The sequence below is a fragment of the Lycium barbarum genome, chromosome 7, assembly GCF_019175385.1.
Source record: "Lycium barbarum isolate Lr01 chromosome 7, ASM1917538v2, whole genome shotgun sequence".
Lineage (NCBI taxonomy): Eukaryota > Viridiplantae > Streptophyta > Magnoliopsida > Solanales > Solanaceae > Lycium > Lycium barbarum.
This window is the reverse complement of record NC_083343.1, coordinates 17,332,816-17,336,708: the sequence shown is the minus strand read 5'-3', so window position 1 is coordinate 17,336,708 and position 3,893 is coordinate 17,332,816.

The window sequence follows — 3,893 nt, the reverse complement described above, 5'->3', positions numbered from 1 at the left end:
AATGAAACGAGTTCTTGGATATTTAAAACATACCCAAAATTTTGCTTTGCATTACAATAAATATCCCGCAGTTATTAAAGGATATAATGCTGCAAATTGGATCATCGGATCAACAGAATCCAAATCCACAAGTGGATATGTATTCACGATTGGTGGAGGAGTGGCGTCATGGAAGTCGTCCAAACAGACATCTATTGCTCGCTCTACAATGGAATATGAGTTCATAGATCTAGACAACGCCGGTGAAGAAGCTGAATGGCTCTAGAATTTCTTAGAAGATATTCCTTTCTCGCCCAAACATGTGGCACCTGTATGCATACATTGTGATAGCCAAGCCGCTATAGGAAGAGCGGGGAGCGTTATGTATAACGGGAAATCTCCTCACATACAATGGTGACACAATACTGTTTGACAACTACTCTTTAGTGGAGTTATCACAATTAATTAGTAAAGTCAAGAGATAACGTGTCAAATCCACTTACAAAAGGCCTAACTAGAGATGCGGTTGAAAAATCATCGAGGGGAATCGGTTTAAGGCCTAGGACATGTCATCATGACGGTAACTCTACCTAGTAGACTGGAGATCCCAAGAGCTAGGTTCAAAAAGATCAAACAAAGTTATGAATGTCGGTTCAACATTGTCAACTAACTCAACCTGTTTTGTCACGATCCAACTAGGGGCCATGACGGGTACCCGGGGCTAATCACCGGGCACCACTCATTCTATTACTCGGCATACTCATTAAGCGTACATTCATTAATTCTATACCCAAATCATAGAAGAACCATTTTTCATTTTGAAACATAATTACCTTTATATACATAAGCCCTTCGGCTTTCAAAATAATAATATATATGCAATAGCAACCTCGTGAGACCATACTACCCACATCTATGTATCTACGAGCCTCTACTGGAATGCTAGAAATATGAACGGGGCAAGACCCTGTTGTGCTCAAAACATACGTATACATATATACCAAAAGAGCAGTCATAAGCACCTCCGGACAATTGAGTGCTTTCACATCCGCTGCTAGCTCCTATGAGTCTGGATTCGGAGCACCTCCTTGTCTACCTGTGGGCATGAACACAGCGTCCAAAGAAAACGAACGTTAGTACGAGTAATGTACCGAGTATGTAAGGCATAAACGATACTACAATAAGGGATACAAGTATGGATAACAATAGAATGGAAATATAGAGGATATCGTAAGGTAAAAGAGGAACATGTACATATGAGTGCCTCTTAGGGTGGATGCCATGCATGCTTAGATTTCCTTTGAAAAAAACATTTCTTTTTCATATATATACATAGAAAATTGAGCATATCATATTGCCGAGGCGTCGGCTCCGACCCATTTAACCCCATATGTCTCGCATCCGGGATGATATTAACCGATGTGGAATTTTCCTAAACCAATGTGGGATTTGTCTAAACCAATGTGGGATTTTCCTAAGGCAAGCCTTACACTCACCCCCCCTTTGGGACTCAGCGTTTTTGCTGAGATTTTCCCCACCACTGGGTTTGACCCACCATTGGGTTTGCCCTACCACCGGGTTTGATACTAACTGATCAGGTGACTATGCGTCTATAGCGCCTCACCTTTCCCCATATCCCCTATATACATATACATATCATATACATATATATTATACGTAGCATGCATGAGAGCCCAAGTAAAATCTACACCTATATCGGAGTGACGTAATGTCGGTAACCTCCGATTATATTATGGAATAATCATGATCGTCATGTCTCACCTTGTAGGAACGATTATTGTAAGAAGAGACTAACAATGAAGAATAACATTAAGAGAATATAAATTAAGATCATAAATCTCATAAAGCGTCAATTCATATACTTTGGAATCTTTAAAAATAACCATCATCCACGAATAAAACTGAGAAATCCAGAAATAGCTCAACATCCTTATATCGTCATTGAAATCACAACTTGGAACCTTTAAACATGAAATCGTTCTCATAATAGTCATCATAGAAAAATATTCTCATCTTTGGCATCTTCATTGTCATAAAAAGCTTGCGGAGTCATAAACCTCTGTTTTGGAAAAATACGGACACTTCGGAAAAACAGCTATGAATTCTTAGGAAGGGAATTATGCCCTGGAGTCATAAACATCTAACTTTTGAAAATAAGGAAGACCTGGAGACATTTATGAAGCCATAACATCGGAATCATGCCTTTGAAAGAAAGGGGCGAGCCTTAACATACCTTTCTCGTTTAATTAGTCTATCGTTCGCTTGTTCCCCTTCAATGTCACGTTTCTACCTTCAAGAGAAAATTCATATCGACATTAGCTAACAATTATAGGAACGGATTTACTAACGCTAAAGAAAATTGGGCAGCATTTCCTTTGCTTATACTACTTTTCCCATGTTCTATATCAGCTCCCAACGTTCATATCAACATTCACAATATTGCAACCAATAATCATCATTTATCTACATTTGCCACAATTCACCACTTCCTTCCAATTTCTCCGCAATTATGGTTATATCTCATTATCGCGTTTTCTCATATTCAATACTCATTCCATGTTCTATAGGTCATTCATAACATGCGTACAATCTCAACATACCAATATTCGTAATTCAATCCAACTATTGTTGAACAATGACACTATTCACTCCTTTATGACCCATTTTCTATACTCTTCTACAATTCAAGTGTTTCAACTTATCAATACTTCAAACATCATTGAAAATACCATGAAACTTACCTTAGATAGCGTAGAAACAAGCCTTGAGTTGAAATACTCTTCTAGCACCAAAACTCCATTTCACCTCTTTTGGAATTTTCTTGGCTTGGATGACTTTAATGGGTTTCACACTCTTGATTCTTATTGGTTTGATGAAGTTGATCATCAATTTCTCTTAGTTTATTGTGAGTGAAGTATGGAGAGGATTCTAGAGGTTTCTATGTCTAAAATGGTGAAAATAATGAGTTAGGGTCGAATTTGATATATATATAGTGGTCCAGAAAATTCTGGATTGACACAACATGCGACACACTTTGCGGGACGCAAAGCATGCTTTGCTAAACGCATGTTGTGTCGCAAACCATGCAGGACCACAAAATTTCATTGGCACACTTTGCGGTGCAACTGCGTGGCCGCATGTCGTGTTTGCGGGCCGCATGTTGCGCCGCAAAGTGCGACAGAGGGTGATATTTTGCCCAAACAGTCTGTCGTAGAATGGCCATAATTTTTGATCCCGTTATGATGTGAGGGCCCACAACCTATTGTTGGAAAGCTCTTTCAATTATCTACAACTTTCATTCTTAGTGTTTTTCCAAATTCCAAACTTATAATAGCATTTTGGCCCCTCCAAATCAGATCATCCGAAAATGTTTCCTTAAATCGCCCTTTTGGGATGACTTATGCCTATATTTGGCTTATGGATCCTTCTCGAAACTTACTTAACACTTCATTACCGATATAGGGGAAATTATAACTCTTCTCCAAAATGTCATTAAGCCATCATTAATTTGATACTCGTAATTCTTGCCCGACACAACATATACCTTGCTTTCCTTAACAACTTTCGTCTCCTACCTCAAATGTCTTTGAAATCTCATTTAGAATCATTAAATATTATTTCTTACTTATCAAAACATCATATGCATCATGTCCTTCGTCAGTCAATTCACTGTGCATGAACGAAAAATTTTCCGAGGTGTAACATGTTCTCATGATGAAGACAATGTTCAGAAAAAAGGATAAAGCATTAAGGTTTTTTAACAAGTTAATAAAGCTTAAGCTTTTTAATGATTTCTAAGTTTAGCAGATATGACCAAATAGTGTATCTACGGGATGACTCGTTTAGAAATCACCTATGCAAGTGTGAAGTGTAAGCCGCTTCAAGGAGTATGT